The following is a 22,960-nucleotide window of genomic DNA, read 5'->3' as shown; positions in this document are numbered from 1 at the left end:
AGAGGCTAAAAACTATGCTACTAAAGAGCCAATGGGTCACTGAAGAAATTAAAGAGGAAATCAAAAAATACCTAGAGACAAATGAAATGAAAACACGATGATCCAAAACCCACGGGAGGCAGCAAAAGTAGTTCTAACAGGAATGTTTATAGCAATACAAGCTTACCTCAGGAAACAAGAAAAATCTCAAATAAACAACCTAACTTTACCCCTAAAGCAACTAGAGAAAGAAGAAAAAACAAAACCCAAAGTTAGTAGAAGGAAAGAAATCATAAATATCAGAGCAGAAATAAATGAAATATAGACTAAGAAAACAATAGAAAAGATCAATGAAAGCAAAACCTGGTTGTTTGAAAAGATAAACAAAATTGATAAACGTTTAACCAGACTAATCAAGAAACAAAAGAGAAATGGCTCAAATTAATAAAATTAGAAATGAAAAAAGAGAAGTTACAACAGACACCACAGAAATACAAAGGATCTTAAGAGACTACTACAAGCAACTATATGCCAATAAAATGGACAACCTGGAAGAAATGGACAAATTCTTAGAAAGGTACAATCTCCCAAGACTGAACCAGGAAGAAATAGAAAATATAAACAGACCAATTACAAGAACTGAAATTGAACCTGTAATTTAAAAACTTCCAACAGACAAAAGTCCAGGACCAGACGACTTCACAGTACAATTCCATCAAACATTTAAAGAAGAGTTAACACCTATCCTTCTGACACTATTCTAAAAAATTGCAGAGGAAGGAACACTTCTGAACTCATTCTATGAGGCCACCATTCCCTGATACCAAAAGCAGAGAAAGATACCACACACAAAAAATTATAGGACAATATCACTGATGAACATAGCCACAAAAATCCTCAATGAAGGAGGGAGACGCAAGAGGGAAGACATATGGGAACATATGTTTATGTATGACTGATTCACTTTGTTATAAAGCAGAAACTAACACACCATTGTAAAGCAATTATACCCCAATAAAGATGTTAAAAAAAAAATCCTCAATGAAATACTAGCAAACCTATTCCAACAATACATTAAAAGGATTATACACAATGACCAAGTGGGAATTATCCCAGGGATGCAAGGACTTTTCAATATTCACAAATCAATCAATGTGAAACACCACATTAACAAACTGAATAATAAAAACCATATGATCATCTCAATAGATGCAGAAAAAGCTTTTGATAAAATTCAACATCCGTTTATGATAAAAACTCTCCAGAAAGTGAGCATAGAGGGAACATATCTCAACATAATAAAGACCATATATGACAATCTCACAGCTAACATCACAATGGTGAAAAGCTGAAAGCATTTCCTCTAATGTCAGGAACAAGACGAGGATGTTCACTCACTCTCACCACTTTTATTGAACATAGCGTTGGAAGTCCTAACCACAGTAATCAGAGAAGAAAAAGAAATGAAAGGAAACCAAACTGGAAAAGAAGAAGTAAAACTGGCACTGTTTGCCGATGACATGATACTATACATAGAAAATCCTAAAGACGCTATCAGAAAACTGCTAGAGCTCATCAATGAATTTGGTAATGTTGCAGGATACAAAATTAATATGCAGAATTTTGCTTTATTAATTTGCAGTAATATGGAAAATTAATGCAGAAATCTGTTGCATTTCTATACACTAACAATGAAAGATCAGAAAGAGAAATTAAGGAAACAATCCCATTTACCATCACATCAAAAAGAATAAAATACCTAGGAATAAACCTACCTGAGGAGGCAAAAGACCTGTACTCTGAAAACTGTACGATGCTGATGAAAGAAATCAAAGATGACATAAACAGATGAAAAGTTATACCATGTTTTTGGATTGGAAGAACCAACATTGTCATAATGACTATATTACCCAAGGCAATCTACAGATTTAATGTAATCCCTATCAAATTACCAATGGCATTTTTTTTTTTTTTTTTTTTTATGGTACGCGGGCCTCTCACTGTTGTGGCCTCTCCAGTTGCGGAGCACAGGCTCCGGACGCGCAGGCTCAACGGCCATGGCTCACGGGCCCAGCTGCTCCGCGGCATGTGGTATCTTCCCGGACTGGGGCACGACGAACCCGTGTCCCCTGCATTGGCAGACGGACTCTCAACCACTGTGCCACCAGGGAAGCCCCAATGGCATTTTTTCACAGAACTAGAATAAAAAATCTTAAACTTTGTATGGAAACACGAAAGACCCTGAATAGCCAAAGTAACCTTGAGAATGAAAAATGGAGCTGGAGGAATCAGGCTCCCTGATTTCAGACTATATTACAAAGCTACAGTCATCAAAACAGTATGGTACTGGTAAAAAAACAGAAATATAGATCAATGTAAGAGGACAGAAAGCCCAGAAGTATACCCATACAATTATGGTCAATTAATCTACAACAAAGGAAGCAAGAATATACAATGGAGGAAAGACAGCCTCTTCAATAAGTGGTGCCAGGAAAACTAGACAACTTCATGTAAAAGAATGAAATTAGAATATTCTGTAACACTATATAAAAACAAAAACTCAAAATGGATTAAAGACCTAAATATAAGACTGGATACTACAAAACTCCTAGAGGAAAACCTAGGCAGGACACTCTTTGACATAAATTGCAGCAATATCTTTTTGGATCCATCTCCTAGAGCAATGGAAATAAGCACAACAACAACAACAAAAACAAATTTGACCTAATTAAACTTAAAAGCTTTTATATAGCAAAGTAAGCCATAAACAAAACGAAAAGATAACCCACAGAATGGGAGAAAATATTTGCAAACAACAAGAGATTAATCTCTAAAACATATAAGCAGCTCATACAGCTCAATATCAAAAAACAAACAACCCAAGAAAAAAATGATCAGAAGACCTAAATAGATGTTTTTCCAAAGAAGACATACAGATGGCCAAAAGGCACATGAAAATATGCTCAACATCGTTAATTTTTAGAGAAATGCAAATCAAAACTATGATGAGGTATCACCTCACACCAGTCAGAATGGGCATCATCAAAAGTCTACAAATAATAAATGCTGGAGAGGGTGTGGAGAAAAGGGAATTGTCCTACACTGTTTGTGGGAAGGTAAATTAGTGCAGCCACTATGAAGAACAATATGTAGGTTCCTCAAAAAACAAAAAATAGAGCTACCATTTGATCCTGCAATCCTACTCCTGGGCATATATCCAGGGAAAACCATAATTTGAAAAGATACATGCACCCCAATGTTCATTGCATCACTATTTACAATAGCCATGACATGGAAGCAACCTAAATGTCCATCAACACATGAACAGATAAAGAAGATGTGGTATATACACACAATGGAATATTCAGCCATAAAAAAAAGAATGAAATAATGCCATTTCCAGCAACAAGGATGGACTAGAGATTATCATACTAAGTGAAGTAAGTCAGACAGAGAAACACAAACATCATATGATATTGCTTATATGTGGGATCTAAAAAAATAATACAAATGAACTTATTTACAAAACAGAAACAGACTCACAGACATAGCAAACAAACTTAGGCTTACCAAGGGGGAAAGGGGGGTTGTGGGAGGGATAACATATACATACTATTATATATAAAGTAGATAACCAACAAGGACCTACTGTATAGCACAGGGAACTATACTCAATATCTTATAATGATGTATAAGGGAAAAGAATCTGAAAAGGAATATATATATATATATATATTCCTTTTCTATATATATATATAACTGAAACACGGCGCTGTACACCTGAAACTAACATGATATTGTAAATCAACTATACTTCGATTAAAAAAAATCTCTCCATATATTTGGCAATTTGAACATTAGAGTTGTGCTAAATTAAGTTAAATGTTGGAAGTTTATTGAATAGCTAGGTCATTCCCAAATAAAGTAAGATACTGAAACATAAATTACTGAACATTGCCTTCCTTTTACAGAGAAAATAAAGGTATTTAGAATTATTAATAAATACATTTTGTGCCACAATGAGGTATTTTCTATAAGAAAGCACATGTTTTCAGAATTTATTATTAGTATTTTTGTTTTGCCAATCTACAGAATGCTAATGTAAAAGCTCATCATTGGCTTACTTCTTAGTTTTCACTAGAAATTAAGATTTTTAAGAGTTGAGAATTCTAATTTAAATATGTAATTAAAGCTAGTAGAAATAATAAGGGAAACATTTTAGGATACAGTAGCAAAGTAGGATGTGTGTTTTTAGGAAAAGAAGGTACAAGGAGTTGAATTGCGCTTTGTTAAGGGAAAAGAAAGTAATTTTTTTCTAGAGTTGATTGTTCCTGGATGAGAAAAAAAAAGGGACAAACTAATTTGAGTACAGAAAATTATGGAAGGTTTATCGAAAAGGAACCCTGAGAAAACAGTTTTGTGCCTGGTCAGGATTGGCTAAATTTAGAATAAATTTAATTGAGTAAATAAATTTTAAACATAAGCTGGTACAAAATCTGAATTTTGTTTTTCTCTCTGTTAAGAGGACAAAGTTTTCTTAAACGGTCAATCGGCATTTGATAACAGATTTTAAGTTTCTTTACCTTTTAAGTGATCTATTCCATATTTGCTATTGAAATCTTTTATTGTCCCTTTGATTAAGTGAAGAAGTATTGTTTAACAGTGACCTATGATCCTATTTGACCAAGTATTTTAAAACCTTTTGATATTTTTGGAGAAACTTCCCAAATCAAAATCTAATGAAGTTCCTTTGACCTCTAGCTAACTTTGAGATGCTTCAAAGGGCCCCTGAGACATCCCAAAGAGATGTATAATTAAACCTGATTAAACGAATTAGGTTCATTTGGAGTGTTAAATTACATGGGATTAGCATTGTCAAATGAGTAATAAATCTTATGTTGTATGGGTAAATGTTATTAATATTTAAGTATTCTAGAAATTATATGGAATTCCTAAAAATATGGTATGTCTTGGTAAAATGTTATCAGTCATAATTCCAGTTATTATCTTAAAATGTTGTATGTCACAGGAGTAACCAAGTTTCTTTGTCAATTGCATTGTAAACAGGTCTTCAACCGTGCCTTCTTAAGTCTTTTATCATTCATAGATAGCTATTGTTTTACTCTGATGTCTTTGCAAAAATTCTTCCTCTTCAAGATGATTCATAGCAAGAACTTTTTGACAACTACAGGTTTCTGATAACTTTCAGATCATATGCTGAACTGGGAGAAAAATTAAAGAATTTTATAGGAAAACCTGATGGCTTCATAAAACAGTTAACAAAAAGGACTTCTCTGGCAGTCCAGTGGTTAAGACTCCATGCTTCCACTGCAGGGGGTGCGGGTTCAATCTCTGGTTGGGGAACTAAGATCCTGCATGCCACGTGGGTGGCCAAAAGAAAAAAAAAGGATTTTTTACATAGGACTGAGTGAACTGGTGAACAGGGTTATAATTTTTATGGTTTCTGTCTGAAGTATTACTGGCTTTTAATCTGTGTTTTCCAGATATAAGGAAACTTACCTCCTAATTATGACTTACAGCGATTTGGTAAATTATACCTTTGTAAGCAGTACTGAAACATTTATCCTTTCTCACTACCTGATCCCTCCAGAGATTGGAAACTCTTGGGTTCCCAGAAGCTTTATTAGGTAAATTAGGAAGACCACCTCCTAACAGGTGCAGGAATCTCAAGGTATTTTGGAAACCTCAAAAAAGGAGGAATTCACCTGAATCTACAGATATCACCCACAAAATCTGTGACAAGCCCTTGCCGTGGTTTTCCTGGCCTTGAGAGGCATTTTAAAAATTCAATCTGAGATTTCTTATTAAAAAGTTCCAGCAAAGCCAATTTAGAAAGAGCCTGCATAATCAATTACACTTATGCAAATCATCAGGCCATGTTTATTGAAACCAGACTTATTTTGCAAACAAATTAGTCTTAATCTGGCTTTATTTGGTAGAAATGAGGGTAATTATAGACAGAAAAAGATTACGTTTCAGTGAATATTAAATTCTAGTTTAGTTAATTATGGTCTGTATTTACTAAGTCTCACTTCCCAGATAGCTCCTCACTGTTTTATTACTGTGAAGTTTAATTGAATGATTAAAAGGACACTCCAAGCTTGTTTCTGAAGCTTATCTCAGTAATCTAGCTTTAGATGCAGATTGGATGCTCCATGACCTGCAACCAGGAGATAATACATACTGGAAAAGACATCATTTAAAGAACAATCTCTAACCTAAATGGAAGGACCCTCATCAGATACTCCTAACTAGCTCATGCACAGCAAAACTGAAGGGAATTGACTCTTGGATTAATACTTCCCAGTTAGAAAGGGCCCCTGCACTGGATTGGCTATAGAGATGCCTACCAACACAAACTCACCTTAAAAAGACACTCAAACAGGAGAAACTACACTTACACCAGGACGAGAAGACAATGACATCAGAAATAGACAGATATCCCAAGATGCCAGAACTGACCCATATGATCATTTGTAGTGTTTTTTTTTTTTTTTTTTTTTACTTCTTGGAACTTTGCATATGGATAAAACATTTTTCCATCATGAGCCTGATTCTATGCTAGTTTTAAAAATCAATCTAATTGGGGCTTCCCTGGTGGCGCAGTGGTTAAGAATCCACCTGCCAATGTAGGCGACATGGGTTCAATCCCTGGTCCGGGAAGATCTCACATGCCGCGGAGCAACTAAGTCCGTGCGCCACAACTACAGAGACTGCACTCTAGAGCCCACGAGCCACAACTACTGAGCCTGCATGCCACAACTACTGAAGCCCATGTATCTGGAGTCCATGCTCTGCAACTAGAGGAGCCACAGAGTGAGAAGCCCATGTACCGCAAGGAAGAGTAGCCCCTGCTCACTGCAACTAGAGAAAGCCTGCACGCAGCAACGAAGACCCAAGCAGCTATCAATCAATCAATCAATCCAGTTGTCGCGTTTGTGGTCAATTACCAGACACAAAGTTGTGTCTGGAACTTCTGGTTTACCTTGGTGGATTTGTCCTCTCCAAGGCTCTAACTGGATGAGTCTTGGGAAATTTATTCTAGAAGAAAGAAGTTATAGTTTTGTTTGGGCCACTATTGATATTACTAGATGAGACTCCCTCACTTGACCTATCAATTATACTTGCTCTGACCATCGCCATAAATACAAATTTTCTCTTAAAGTTACTCAGTCTCAATCAGAGCAACAAGCAAAATTTTGGCCAAAAAATATAACCTCCCTCCATTGTGGGATGGCTTTATATGGCTAACATGAGGCTATGATCACTTAAATTTAAGGTCCCCCTTATGTTGGGAACAGTCAAACCATACTAAGGATAACCAGCCTAATAACACTAGGAAATTGGACTGGGTGCCTTATGCACAATGCCTGTGTATCATTTCCCTTAACGATAAGAATTGTTACAGAACAGACTACGTCAGAAGACCTGGTGATATACTGTGCCACACCTAATGGAAGTTCTTGACTTAAATTCTTACTTATGACCTTACTCATACTACTAGCTATATTACCTGTATATTGCCTATTTTACAAGATTGCTGTTTCTTGCATTACTAAATGTGTGACAGAGCCTTTGATAAAATGATGACTAGGTTACCTGAAGCAAGTAACCAGTTATATAGTTCTATATAAGAACAATGATTGTAATAGTGTAACTCTAGATATGGTAAGAAGAAACAAGAGGGAACCATTTTCTGGACCATAACAGACTAGTAAGACAGGTGGTCCAGAGACCTTTGGCTACTGTTAATAGGACCTAGTCCAGTCACATTGAGTGGCCTATCTACGAAATCCTTGCCTGACCTAGGAATGAGCATTCCTAGCACTGTGGGACAAAACGGTCACGAAATGCCTCCCAAACCATGGTCGAATTTATGACCACGAGGGGGCGCTGTCACTACAAATTATTGCTGGCCATCTGGTTCTACAAGAATAAAGTCACTAGTCACTGCAATAGCTGACCCTCAACACACTCTGAAAGGAGATCAGGGCAGAGATCAGGAATGAGGCACTCTGCTCTGGGAAAAACTGGCAGAACAGGCCTTTACATAGTTAGATATTTTCAGGAGACAATTTTATGAGCCCAATTTCTTGCATCTTTTCATATCTAGACAAGCACTAAAATCATTAATGGGGACATCTGCTCCTCGTGACTAGCAGCAAACCTTCTGCCAAAATGTGTGCTTGACTGCATGTATCCCCACTTCACTAATATCATATATATACTGACCCCCGCCCCAACCTCTAGGGAGCAGTTCCTCAGAGCTATCTGAGATGCTATCTCCCAAGCTACAGTCCTTATTTGGCCCCAAATAAAACTTAACTCACAACTCTCACGTTGTGCTTTTTTTTTTTCAGTCAATGAGAAGAATAGTCATGCAAATCCAGGTATGTCTGACTGCAAAGATACCATCTGAATCCTGAAAACCCTTCACAGGCCAGTTGTTTATTACCTCTCAATGCCATATCCTCTCATACTGTACATAGCTAGTAATTTCTCACTTAATATTTATTTACTGTTTCTTAGTGGTTCCAATTTTTTCTTCTTTTTTTTCAGTACATAGGCTTTGCTATCTTCTTGCTCCCATAACACTTTGTATGTGTCATTTAACTTGTGAACTCTCAAAAATGAATTGCTAACGAGAAGAGTGAATCATTTTCCATGTTTAGTTTCCAAGATTTCTCATTTTGAAAAAATAGGTTTCCAAATATTAACTTGCTTTAAATGATTATGCATACAAACCCCACATCCATAAACTTTATCTTAAATTAAAAATAAAAGCCTGCCAAGCTAGAGTACATAAATAGCTCTTTTAAAATCACTGGATAAGAGTTTAAATTACCAGAGGTTGCATCATTATGGGTTATTTGAGAATTGTTTGTCTTCTATAATATGAAGTTATTCTCATAGGAATACTGATTAAAATAGAAACCAGATGTGTTTTTCAATACTAGAGTGAAAAAAATGACAAACAAGTAGAAAATTATTATAAGAATGACCTAAGGAGGTTTCTAGAAACTTGAAGCATGGGTATAATAGAAAAAGTGTGTGTGTGTGTGTGTGTGTGTGTGTGAGAGAGAGAGAGAAGAATAAAAAAATGAAGGAGAATGAATAGGATAAGAAACAGTTTCAGAATTCAAAACAGAAGAAAAAAACTTCCTAAACCTTGATAAATATTTGGTATCACCAAGGAAATAGCATAAATGAATTTTTACCTATGGACCAAAAAAGTGAAAAAGGAAAAAAACAGGGACAAGATGGTCTTTCAGTCTAAAGGAATAAATTAAATACGAAAAAGATGAGGACTATTGTTGAAAGAAAAAAAAAGCCCCCTTTAAATTTAAAATATGACACACTCTGGGTGCGATAAAACGATCCAGAAATTTTATATTTTTCACCCCTCTCTTCCACATTTTTAGAGGGATGAAAAGAACAATAATGTTTTTGATGCTTTGAATTTGCTTCTTGGTTTTATTTTCGATTATATTAGAAATACAGTATACTTACTACTACAATATGTCAACATGCTGAGTGGAATAAATGGAATGGAAGGTGTAAAGGCAATCAAGGGAAGGGAGGAGTACACCATACATAATTTCATTACCATTTTTGAATTAGTCTTTAATCGCCCCTTTCATTATACTAAGAACTAGTGTTATTCTCTTTAATTTTATTTATTCAAGGCAAAAATAATAAAGTGAATGCTACTCTATTATCCTTCGAATAATTTAAAATATAGTAGAACTTCATTCATTTGGGGTCCCTTAATTCAGAATTTGTTACCATTCAAATTGAGTTTGCACTGAAGTTTATCTTTCTGCTTTGCAGATATTTCCAAGATAGTACAAATTAGTAGGATAAATCAGATGTCAGGGGAGATTTAAAAATATTTAAGAGAGAAAGCAACTTTCAAACATCTTTCAGTACTTTCACATTCACATTTGCAAATAAGTTAATAAGCTATTTCTATATTTTTCTTATTGATTCAATTAAGCCAGGTGACAGTTTGATTTATTACACATATAGTTCTTGGCATTAATAAACAGTACTTCTTTTAAAATATACTATAATTTTTGATTTTTACTAATTCAGCAATTCTCTAAACTCATGAAACTACGCTTCCAACTTCCAAGCTTTTTTTTTAATATATATAAATTTATTTATTTATTTTTGGCTGCATCGGGTATTCATTGCTGTGCACTGGCTTTTCTCTAGCTGCAGTGAGCTGGGGCTACTCTTTGTTGTGGAGCACAGGCTCTAGGCGTGAGGGCTTCAGTAGTTGCAGCACACAGCCTCAGTAGTTGTGGTGTATGGGCTTAGATGCTCCACGGCATGTGGGATCTTCCTGGACCAGGGCTCGAACCCGTGTCCCCTGCATTGGCAGGCAGATCCTTAACCACTGCACAACCAGGGAAGTCCTCCAAGCTTCTTAGGCTAGGAAATCAAAGCTACAATCTTGTGCAGCCAAAAAATTCTATTAGAAAAAAATCAGGCAGTCTTTCGTTTTTCTTCTGGCTACTATCAAATGACTGATTAACTGTCTTTTTTTTTTTTAACTTCACTGATTTCTCTTGGCATTAGATATACGAAAGTTTAGTTTCTGATATTTTGTTGTTGCATAGTTCCCTGTGCAACAACAAAATATGGCATTATATGCTGATATGAACTACTCTACTACAACATTCCTCTAGAATATAAAAGCAATTTTCTTTTAGGTAAAATACTCAGAAAGAGTATTAAGTATTGATTTCTTTTTAAATTGCCAACATTGTTAGTTCAAAACTTCTTTCTCAGTGTCACAAGAATTGACTGAACTGTACATTAACCTATACTTGGACAACTTTGAAACCCATTTATGGCTGTAACCAAAAAATAAAACTCCTTTAGGCTTTTATAATAAGGTCTCATAACATAGCTTGCCTTCTGATAATTTCAGGTGTTATAACACTGGGGTCTTTGATATTCTGGTTGTCAGAAATATTTTTAATTAGGGAAATGAGGAAGGATAGCCCTCATTTAATATTTTTGTCAAAATACATACTTAATACTGCTATGAGAAAAGTTTTCTTTTTGCACCAGAGTACCTTAAAAAGAGATTCTAATTCCACACTTTGTGTTAACTGATTTGCAAGATGCTTACTGGTTCTCATTTTAAGGGAGTAACAGGTCCAGATCCCTCTGATCCAGAATGAGTAGGTTTTTTGGGTTATAGCATTCCTCTCACCTAAACTTTCCAACCGCCTGATTTCCCCCTCCAATGCTGGTCTTCTTCCAGTCTTTCTTATCTCTACAAATGACACCACTGTTTATCCTGTTACAAATGTCAGACATCTGGAATTTAACCTTGACTCCTCCTTGTCTTTCACATTGAATCTATCACCAAGATTTGTCTCCAAAATTTCTCTACCTGCTTCTTTCCCACTCCCTGCCATGATCCTAGTCTAAGGAATCATCATCTGCAAAGTGGATTATAGCCACAGCCTCCTAACTGGTCTCCTTACTTCAACTTTTGCCATCCTCCAAACCATTCTCACAAAGTTTTCAGGATGATCACATTACTCATTGATTATTACCCATTATACTTAGGATCAGATCCAAAGTCCCCATTGTTGATATCAAGATCCTACACACGTTGCTTTCAAATCACCTAACTTTCCCCTTGTTAACTCTGTTCCAGTTATACTGTCATTTAGTTTCTGGAACACACCTCATTTTCACCTCAGAGCCTTTGTTTTCCCTGTTACCTTTGCCTGGAATACATTACTTCCACTTCTGATTTTTTCTTATCCTTCAGATCTCAGCTTAAATGTCACCTCCTCAGAAAGGTCTTTTGTGACCAGATTTAAACCATCCCTTCTCCTCCCTTCTCCCTCAAGTTATTTGTTACCATAGTACCTATTTATTTCCTCCTGCAATATAATCAGAATTCTTTTATATGTTCATAATCTGTCCCCTCCTCCATGATTTAAGCTCCATGAAGTCAGGGACCTTGCTTATCTTACCGAACAGTATATCTCTATCATACTGCGTACTACCTAAATACACCGTAAATGTTGATTTGAAGCAAGTAGCTGAGTTCATCAAGGGACAAAGATTTTATTGCATCATTGAAAACTCAATATGTAAAATTTCAAAGGAAATATCTGATAATTGCTTACATGACTCTTGGGTTCCTCACCAGACTGAAGATATAAGAGAGAAGAAAGAAAGAGAGGAGAGTGGAGCCAGAGAAAGTAGGGAGAGGGAGAAGCAGAGAGACAATTTGTGAGGAGGATTTCTTCTCTGTTAGTTCCCTTACCTACCAAGAGACGTGAGGAGCAGGTGAATCTCCCGTTACCCTAAATCTAGTGAGACAGGTGTTCTGGAAGTGTTGATCATCACAGAGGATGTTGGAACAGAAGTTCCCATGTTAGAAAAAGAAGACTAGAATTTTATTCAGGAAAAATGGAGGTGTTACTGAATACTTTTGAGCAGAAAAATAACATGATTACAACTGTGCTTTAGGAAGATTAACTTGACAGCAACACATAAAATGGATTGGAGGTTGGAGAGAAGAGATGAAAGGAGATGGGTTAGGATAGAACGGACATGAAAGATAATAATTACTTGACTTAGGATGTGAAGGTAACAACTGATAGGAAGAAACAGGTGTTGAAGAAATTGTGGTGGTAGGATTGATAATTTTTGGAATTGATTAGCGGGAGAACTCATTATAACTGAGTTAATATTAAATACAATTGAAGGGAAAATATGAGTAATATTTAAAGATAGCAAGAAGGTTTAGTTTGAAAAGAAAGCCAGGGAGAAGTATGAACCTCCTTTCTCTTATGCATGAGTTATTTTGTTAGCTGCCAGTTTTACATGGACCTATATTTTACCAGATGCCTGGCTTTCTGTGAATGTATCTTTATACTAAGGATGTTGGACTCCATAACTTTCTTCTTCTTTACTACCATAATTATCTCTATTCTACCTCCTTCTTCCACTTTTGAAAAGTTCATCTAGTGCTGAAAAGTCATGGTTTTAAAGCTAATGAATGAAAAATTAAAACAATTTTGTAATTAACACACTGACATCCATGACATTAAAAAAATTGCTAGTTTTACTCCTCATTTTGCTATGTAGGCAATGAATATGGAACCAAAGAATGACAATTTAAAGCAAAGAATGTAATAACCCTGACTGCATAGAGTATTTGTTGTTTTTTATAATGTTTTCCTAGGGGTGAAGCAAAACTCTCTCCATAGCCATTATAACAATTTCCAACTGTTAGAGTGGCACTAGGCTGTCAAAAACAGGCACTAATGTATTGCCCTGAATCAAGGAGACTGAGTCTTTGCTAAAGTTAAGCATTAATTTAAAGGGTGTCAAGGCAATCAAGAGTAAATTATATAATGTAACTTCATTATACAGAAAAAAGAAGAGCTAGTGACTCTCGAGATCTTGCTCCAGGTCCAAAGTTGTTTAGTAAGTTAAAAACATAATTTCAAGAGCTTGAATTCTAGATTAGCATTTTAGATAACTTTTTATAAACATAAAATGAAATAAAACAAATTTTTATAGACTCAGAGACACAAAGAGTCTAGATACATTTGTAAACTGAGATATTTATATAGTTGAGTCACAGGCACACCACAATTTTGAGCATATGACTCAAACTTTGTATCTTATATACAGTTAGTTTTTAAATGTTAGGGCACAAGAGTAAGCACAAAGTTTGCATAAATGAAGATTTATAGGAACCCCAGGCTTGCTCAATTACTTTCGGGATTTTACTCCAGAGTTTAAACTATTGTCTTCGACCAGGTCTATAAGGTCTATAAGTAGAAACGCCTGTACTCCAGCTTCCTATTACACTTAGAATAAACCCAAACTCCTATTACCATGACCTTCAAAGTTCTTTATGATCTGGCTCCTGTCTACTTTTCCACTTTCACTAATCTCTCACTCCTTTTCCCATTGCTCATGTACTTCATTAATATTGGCCTTCTTTCAGTTCTTGGAACACACCAAGGTCAGTCTTGTTCCAGGCATCTCAAAATTTACCTTCTCAGGTGGGCCTTTCTTACTTAAAGTAGGTCCCTCTACCCATTTACCTCTCTGCCTCCTATCTTCTTGAATACCTTCTTTGTATCCCATCCACACCCACCTGCCTCTGCCACACACACATGCCAAAGATCAGTGCATTTATGTTCTTCCACTGGGATGCATACTCTTTAAATGAAAAGACCACTTCTAGAATACTCACCATTGTATCTCCAAAAGTCCAAGACAACACCTGGCACCCAGTAGGTATTTGATAAATATTTGTTAAGTGAATGAATCAAGGAAATGAGAAATGTTGGTTGTATGGCATGATTCAAAGTTGAGACTGAATTCATGAAATGGGACTGACAGAAGAAAAGATGAAGATAAATCCATAGTGTGGTGATAGTGGTGGGAATGTAGTGGAAATAGATCTTGGACCACAATCTCAAATATGCAAAGGATAACATATAACTTTACGTTTATAAATCAACCTAGCTTCAACTTTGAGAATTTCAACCCCCCTTACCTCCCACCCCCAGTTAGTGGAAAACTTATGTCAATTATTCTTGGGTTCCCCTCTTCTGCTTCAAGATGAGATAGAATTCAAGGGTCTTGTTCAGGGCCAAGCCAAGGGCTTCTGGTTGTTGAGTCATTTGTCTACTCTGGTTACTTCTGGGTGTTCACTGACTCTGCTCACACAGTTCCTTCAGGTCTGAGTTCTCTGCTCTTCCAGATTTCTTTTAAAACATGGGAAATCTTTATGAGGGGTGCTTATGAGCCAGTCTGTTTAGACACATGGGCAGGCTTTACTCTTTGGAGCTTTGCTGCTTCTGCTGTGTGCTGTGGAGTTACCAGAAATGTAGAGCTTGGCTTCCCAAATAGACTTGTCTCTATGCTGCCTGTTCTATGGACTCTACCTTCTCTGGGATGCCTCTCAAAGGCACTTTTATGTTTCACTTCTTTTCAGGGAATTTAGCACAGTTTTTTGTTTTTCTCTTAAACTCCAGACTTTATGTGTAAACTATAGGCATAGCTATGACTGAATATTTTTTAAAAACTGTATTCATAATTTCCTCTAAAATGGCTTTCCAAAGCTGGCATCTAAAGAGCTCTATCATCTCTCAACTCAAAAGAGCCTTCGGATCATCTTTGACTCCCCCTTTTTCTTCTTCTTTCTTAGTAAATGAAATTACTGGCTTCAAAACAGCTTTTCTTTCTCTTCCCACTGCCAATCTGTTGATTCTGGAAGTTATCATTGCACACTGTAATAGCTTCTTGATTTGTCTCCATGCTAGTATTCTGCTCCCCAAACCATTCTTTATACCATCACAAGATAAATGAACCTATTACTATCCATTTCCAAAATACTTCATAGCTCCTAACTGTTTCCCAGTTGAGGTGAGATGATCTGGCTTGTTATTTATGGTCCTGAAAGATTTGAACCCTCCATTCTCTTGCCTGCATTCCTTCTAGACTCTCCCCAACCTCTTTCTTAAATTATTCTCTTTAGTCAAAATTTTACTCTGTTCATGTATCTCATTACTTGCACTTGTAATATTGCATGAACTAGAATATTCTCTTCCCAGCCTACTTACCAGCTGTACTTCTCTAAACGGTCCTAACAGTTATTCCCTAATTCTTTGAAGAGATCACTTTGTGCAGGCTTTTGATAATCTTTCTATTATTGTCTTGAATTATAAATTTGTTGTGATTTACTTTTCATGTTATCTTTCCCTAATTAGACTGTGGACTTTTTTTCTAATTTTAATTTTATTTTTTTAAAAATCTTTATTGGAGTTTAACATCTTTATTTAAAATGGTGTTACTTCCTGCTGTATAACAAAGTGAATCACCTTTACATATACATATATCCCCATATCTCCTCCCTTTTGTGTCTCCCTCCCACCCTCCCTATCCCACCCCTCTAGGTGGACACAAAGCACTGAGCTGATCTCCCTGTGCTATGTGGCTGCTTCCCACTAGCTACCTATTTTACATTTGGTAGTGTATATATGTCCATGCCACTCTCTCACTTTGTCCCAGCTTACCCTTCCTCCTCCCCATGTCCTCTACTCCCTTCTCGACGTCTGCATCTTTATTCCTATCTTGCCCCTAGGTTCTTCAGAACCATTTTGTGTTGTTGTTTTTTAGATTCCATAAATATGCGTTAGCATATGGTATTTGTTTTCCTCTTTCTGACTTACTTCAGTCTGTTTGACAGCCTCTAGGTCCATCTGCCTCACTACAAATAACTCAATTTCGTTTCTTTTTATGGCTGAGTAATATTCCATTGTATATGTGTGCCACATCTTCTTTATCTATTCATTTGTCGATGGACACTTAGGTTGCTTCCATGTCCTGGCTATTGTAAATAGAGCTGCAATGAACATTGTGGTACGTGACTCTTTTTGAATTATGGTTTTCTCAGGGTATATGCCCAGTAGTGGGATTGCTGGGTCGTATGGTAGTTCTATTTTTAGTTTTTTAAGGAAACTCCATACTGTTCTCCATAGTGGCTCTATCAATCTACATTCCCACCAACAGTGCAAGAGTGTTCCCTTTTCTCTACACCCTCTCCAGCATTTATTGTTTGGAGATTTTTTTGAAGATGGCCATTCTGACTGGTGTGAGATGATATCTCATTGTAGTTTTGATTTGCATTTCTCTAATGATTAGTGATGTTGAGCATCCTTTCATGTGTTTGTTGGCAAACTGTATATCTTCTCGGCAGAAATGTCTGTTTAGGTCTTCTGCCCATTTTTGGATTGGGTTGTTTGTTTTTTTTGATATTGAGCTACATGAGCTGCTTGTAAATTTTGGAGATTAATCCTTTGTCAGTTGCTTCATTTGCAAATATTTTCTCCCATTCTGAGGGTCGTCTTTTGGTCTTGTTTATGGTTTCCTTTGCTGTGAAAAAGCTTTTAAGTTTCACTAGGTCCCATTTGTTTATTCTTGTTTTTATTTCCATTTCTCTAGGAGGTGGGTCAAAAAGGATCTTCCTGTGATTTATGTCATAGAGTGTTCTGCCTTTGTTTTCCTCTAAGGGATAGTGTCTGGCCTTACATTTAGGTCTTTGATCCATTTTGAGCTTATTTTTGTGTATGGTGTTAGGGAGTGTTCTAATTTCATTCCTTTACATGTAGCTGTCCAGTTTCTCCAGCGCCACTTACTGAAGAGACTGTCTTTTCTCCACTGTGTATTCTTGCCACCTTTATCAAAGATAAGGTGACCATATGTGTGTTGGTTTATCTCTGGGCTTTCTATCCTGTTCCATTGATCTATATTTCTGTTTTTGTGCCAGTACCATACAGTCTTGACTACTGTAGCTTTGTAGTATAGTCTGAAGTCAGGGAGCCTGATTCCTCCAGCTCTGTTTTTCTTTCTCAAGATTGCTTTGGCTATTCAGGGTCTCTTGTGTTTCCATACAAACTGTGAAATTTTTCATTCTAGTTCTGTGAAAAGTGCCATTGGTAGTTTGATAGGGATTGCATTGAATCTGTAGATTGCTTTGGGTAGTATACTCATTTTCACAATGTTGATTCTTCCAATTCAAGAACATGGTATACCTCTCCATCTGTTTCTATCATCTTTAATTTCTTTCATCAGTGTCTTATAATTTTCTGCATACAAGTCTTTTGTCTCCTTAGGTGGGTCTATTCCTAGATATTTTACTCTTTTTGTTGCAATGGTAAATGGGAGTGTTTTCTTGATTTCACTTTCAGATTTTTCATCATTAGTGTATAGGAATGCAAGAGATTTCTGTGCATTAATTTTGTATCCTGCTGCTTAACCAAATTCATTTATTAGCACTAGTAGTTTTCTGGTAGCATTTTTAGGATTCTCTATGTATAGTATCATGTCATCTGCAAACAGTGACAGCTTTACTTCTTCTTTTCTGATTGGATTCCTTTTTCTTCTCTGATTGCTGTGGCTAAAACTTCCAAAACTATGTTGAATAACAGTGGTGAAAGTGGGCAACCTTGTCTTGTTCCTGATCTTAGTGGAAATGCTTTCAGTTTTTCACCATTGAGGACGATGTTGGCTGTGGGTTTGTCATATATGGCCTTTATTAGGTTGAGGTAAGTTCCCTCTATGCCTACTTTCTGGAGGGTTTTTATCATAAATGGGTGTTGAATTTTGTTGAAAGCTTTCTCTGCATCTATTGAGATGATCATATGGTTTTTCTCTTTCAATTTGTTAAGATGGTGTATCACATTGATTGATTTGCGTATATTGAAGAATCCTTGCACTCCTGGGATAAACTCCACTTGATCATGGAGTATGATCCTTTTAATGTGCTGTTGGATTCTGTTTGCTAGTATTTTGTTGAGGATTTTTGCATCTATGTTCACCAGTGGTATTGGCCTGTAGTTTTCTTTCTTTGTGACATCTTTGTCTGGTTTTGGTTTCAGAGTGATGGTGGCCTCATAGAATGAGTTGGGGAGTGTTCCTCCTTCTGCTATATATTGGAAGAGTTTGAGAAGGATAGGTGTTAGCTCTTCTCTAAATGTTTGATAGAATTCGCCTGTGAAGCCCTCTAGTCCTGGGTTTTTGTTTGTTGGAAGATTTTTAATCACAGTTTCAATTTCAGTGCTTGTGATTGGTCTGTTCATATTTTCTATTTCTTCCTGATTCAGTCTTGGCAGGTTGTGCATTTCTAAGAATTTGTCCATTTCTTCCAGGTTGTCCATTTTATTGGCATAGAGTTGCTTGTAGTAATCTCTCATGATCCTTTATATTTTTGCAGTGTCAGTTGTTACTTCTCCTTTTTCATTTCTAATTCTATTGACTTGAGTCTTCTCCCTTTTTTTCTTGATGAGTCTGGCTAATGGTTTATCAATTTTGTTTATCTTCTCAAAGAACCAGCTTTTAGTTTTATTGATCTTTGCTATCGTTTCCTTCATTTCTTTTTCATTTATTTCTGATCTGATCTTTATGATTTCTTTCCTTCTGCTAACTTTGGGGTGTTTTTGTTCTTCTTTCTCTAATTGTTTTAGGTGTAAGGTTAGGTTGTTTATTTGAGATGTTTCTTGTTTCTTAAGGCAGGATTGTATTGGTATAAACTTCCCTCTTATAACTGTTTTTGCTGCATCCCATAGGTTTTGGGTTGTCGTGTTTTCATCATCATTTGTTTCTAGGTATTTTTTGATTTCCTGTCTGATTTCTTCAGTGATCGCTTGGTTATTAAGTAGTGTATTGCTTAGCCTCCATGTGTTTCTATTTTTTACAGATTTTTCCCTGTAATTGATATCTAGTCTTATAGCATTGTGGTTGGAAATGATACTTGATACGATTTCAATTTTCTTAAATTTACCAAGGCTTGGTTTGTGACCCAAGATATGATGTATACTGGAGAATGTTCCATGAGCACTTGAGAAGAAAGTGTATTCTGTTGTTTTGGGATGGAATGTCCTATAAATATCAATTAAGTCCGTCTTGTTTAATGTATCACTTAAAGCCTCTGTTTCCTTATTTATTTTCATTTTGGATGATCTGTGCATTGGTGAAAGTGGGGTGTTAAAGTCCCCTACTATGAATGTGTTACTGTCGATTTCCACTTTTATGGCTGTTAGTATTTGCCTTATGTATTGAGACGCTCCTATATTGGCTGCATAAATGTTTACAATTGTTATATCTTATTTTGGATTGATCCCTTGATCATTATGTTGTGTCCTTCTTTGTCTCTTATAATAGTATTTGTTTTAAAGTCTATTTTGTCTGATATGAGAATTGCTACTCCAGCTTTCGTTTGATTTCCATTTGCATGGAATATCTTTTTCCATCCCTCACTTTCAGTCTGTATGTGTGTCTAGGTCTGAAGTGGGTCTCTTGTAGACAGCATATATATAGGGCTTGTTTTCGTATCCATTCAGCCAGTCTATGACTTTTGGTTGGAGCATTTAATCCATTTACATTTAAGGTAGTTATCACTATGTATGTTCCTAATACCATTTTCTTAATTGTTTGGGGATTGTTATTGTAGGTCTTTTCTTTCTCTTGTGTTTCCTGCCTAGAGAAGTTCCTTCAGCATTTGTTGTAGAGCTGGTTTGGTGGTGCTGAATTCTCTTAGCTTTTGCTTTTCTGTACAGGTTTTAATTTCTCCCTTGAATCTGAACGAGATCCTTGCTGGGTAGAGTAATCTTGGTTTTAGGTTTTTCCCTTTCATCACTTTAAATATGTCCTGCCAGTCCCTTCTGGCTTGCAGAGTTTCTGCTGTAAGATTAGCTGTTAACCTTATGGGGATTCCCTTGTATGTTATTTGTTGTTTTTCCCTTGATGCTTTTAATATTTTTTCTTTGTATTTAATTTTTGATAGTTTGATTAATATGTGTCTTGGTTTGTTTCTCCTTGAATTTATCCTGAATGGGACTCTCAGTGCTTCCTGGACTCGATTTACTATTTCCTCTCCCATGTTAGGAAAGTTTTCAACTATATTCTCTTCAAATATTTTCTCAGTCCTTTTAAGACAATCCATTTTTAAATTTAAGTCTTGAATATTTAATTAGCAATTTTTGACCTCTGATCTATTGATTTCTTAGTATAAATTCTGTAGGGTCAATTTGGAACAGATGAATTTAGGAGCTCTTGAATATGTTTACATGTGAACTAACTGTTAATAATTTTCATTTCTTTAGAAGAAATATCCAAGTCCTAGGAGTTCTGACCGTGCTCAGTATTGTTGCCTACAAAACTAATGGAGGTATGATTCAGATCACAGTAGCATCATACTTTCTTTTTTTTTTTTCTTTCTTTTCCCCCTTTTTAGAGAAATACATGATGGAATATTTTGTAGCTATCTAGCTTTCAACAGAGGCAATTAAGGAAGGGCCATCCTCTTCTGCTCTAATAAACTTAGAAATGTCATATTTGGTGCCTAAAGAATAACTGAATATGTTTAAACTATGCTGTGCTATTGATTCTGTTCTCCAAAAGCATAGACACAAAGGGAAATCACATAAATTATAATACAACTGAACATACTTAATTTTGTTTTCCTATTTGGTCTACATGCACCACCTGGTGGTAAAGTCGTGTATTTCAAGTGCAGTGTTTGTGTGTGTGTGTGTGTGTGTGTGTGTGTGTGTATGTGTGTGTTGGGGGTATTAATATGGGAAAGAGAATTTTAATATGTATTCCTAATTATTGTTTTAGATTAACAATGCAATTATTTTGCAACAAATATCTAATAAAACACTAGAACGCTACTATATACACGTTAGAACAGGAAATAAAGGGGAGAATAACTCATGTTGGAAAGCAAAGTAGCATTCTCTTATTTACATGAGCTATACCTCTTAAAATTCCATCCCTAAATTAACATTTATTTATTGCATTAATGTTCTTATTAAGGGCAAGAGTCAAACATTGATAACCAATATAAAACCATATAATTTTTTTTAATTTTTAAGAATAATAATTTTAAATGTATCTTCTTCCTTATCTTAGTAGTTAGTGTAAGTAACAAGTCACAGAATTTTAAAACTACAAGGCACAATAGAATCATCTAGACTAATTTTACAAATGTAGCAGCTGAGATTCAGAAATGTCAGGTGACTTGCCCAGGCCATACTGGTAATTAGTGGCCCAACTCAAATAAGAATGTTGTTATTCTTACTTTCAGTCTAGTAACATAAGATATAAAATTTTACTCATATGCAATGCAGAAATATCTCTGTATGAAGAGATATACCCTTAACTCAGCTACATAGTTCTTGAAGACAGTAAGATGTGAATTAATACACATTAGTAGTTTCATTCTAACATTCTGAACACAAAGGAGTAATAGTAGAAATGCATGCATCATAAAGCCATGTAAAAGATTTTAAATTAAAAAAATCCCTTTTACATACATGTTCCAAGGAATATTTTCAACTTATATACAACTTCTATGTTATAAGACAATCTAAAAAAATTCCCTTTCCCTTTCTAACTGCTTCAGAGTCAGAGATTTGTTTCTACAAAGTAGGTACCCAGTTGTAGGTCTGAGCATAAACCATGTTCATAGCTCCCTCTCATGACCATTGAATGAATACTATACAAGCCTCCTTTATTCTCGCTGTTGTATTCAACTAACAGCTCACTGGTTAAGTTTTAATTGCTTCCAATGAGGTCAGCAAAGGTATTTATCGAAAAGCCCTGAATAAAAGGCTCCACACACACACACACAAGCTCACACGCGCTCACATACACAGAGAAAATCCTCTTGCCTGTTGATTTATGGAAACAATTATGATTCTGCTGGAGAATTTCTCAGCTGAGAAATAGTTTGTAGCTACAGTAGAGAGGCTCAAGTTGCACAGGGCAGACAACAGACATGGAATTCTTGTGTATCCAGCTGTTATCAACAGAACAAGTAAGTGACTGTTATTTGTCTTTAAAAATAATGCTGAATATTTGTTAGTAGTTTATCTCTTTTTCTGGTTTTAGTACTGAGGGGAAAAGTAAAGTTACCAGATTTTTGAGCTGTGAGATTATCTATAGTAATTCTGCTGTAGAACTTACATAAAGATAAGGTTGAAATTCTCCAGAGCAATCCTGACATTTAACTTGAGAAATGTGGGCAGCTCAGGAGAAAATAACTGACAAACCACAAACGTAAAAGAATATAATAAAGAAACCTAGGGAAAAGCATTTATATTTTGTTAATAGTAATTTTAGAACTTAATTTAAATCAACAGCTGTAATTGCAGGATATTTCTTACCAAGTACGAACTGGAATGAATGGTACAATCATATTCTGATTTGTCTCTACTAATGCATAACTTTTGTAAATCTACATACAGAGTGGTAAAGACATTGACATCCTCTGTGAAAGCTGTTTTAAATGTACCTTCACAGTATGAATTACACAGTATGTTATAATAGTATTTACACACTGAAATTTATACATATAATTTTTCATCTTCCTCTCTCTCCTCCCTCCCCATTC

The 22,960-nt window shown here is 35.7% G+C and overlaps 2 protein-coding genes across 2 annotated transcripts in view; one reads left to right on the top strand and one right to left on the bottom strand.

Moving 5' to 3' along the window:
- FAM227B (family with sequence similarity 227 member B) overlaps window positions 1-22,960 on the bottom strand; it is a 259,682-nt gene that overhangs the window by 70,864 nt on the left and 165,858 nt on the right. The window lies entirely within an intron of this gene.
- FGF7 (fibroblast growth factor 7) overlaps window positions 22,113-22,960 on the top strand; it is a 62,322-nt gene continuing 61,474 nt past the window's right edge. The window contains exon 1 of the mRNA XM_030842792.3: window positions 22,113-22,384. The gene's annotated coding sequence lies outside the window, so the exon portion shown is untranslated. The remainder of the gene's footprint in view (window positions 22,385-22,960) is intronic.

This window comes from Globicephala melas, chromosome 2 (assembly GCF_963455315.2).
Source record: "Globicephala melas chromosome 2, mGloMel1.2, whole genome shotgun sequence".
Lineage (NCBI taxonomy): Eukaryota > Metazoa > Chordata > Mammalia > Artiodactyla > Delphinidae > Globicephala > Globicephala melas.
Note: the sequence above shows the minus strand (reverse complement) of the source record. Positions and strands in the feature narration are given on the sequence as shown.